Below are 257 nucleotides of genomic sequence, written 5' to 3' on the forward strand. Positions count from 1 at the left end.
AAAAAAAAAAAACAAAAAAAAACTATGAACAAATTCCTATGCACACTGCACATATCTTGTTATGAAGTAAAAAAACAAAACGGGAAAACAAATACAAGTTGTATTGGCATGTGGCCCGCGGGCCGTGGTCTAGAGCATGTGGGTGTCCATGGGGCACGCATGCCAGTGTATGCCTTGCAGGGAGAAGGGGCACTGGGCATTGGAGTAAGGAGGGCAACATCCCCATCCCCACCCCAAGGCCTGGGGCGGCGGGGGGG

The sequence above is a fragment of the Myotis davidii genome, unplaced genomic scaffold (assembly GCF_000327345.1).
Source record: "Myotis davidii unplaced genomic scaffold, ASM32734v1 scaffold599, whole genome shotgun sequence".
Taxonomy (NCBI): Eukaryota; Metazoa; Chordata; class Mammalia; order Chiroptera; family Vespertilionidae; genus Myotis; species Myotis davidii.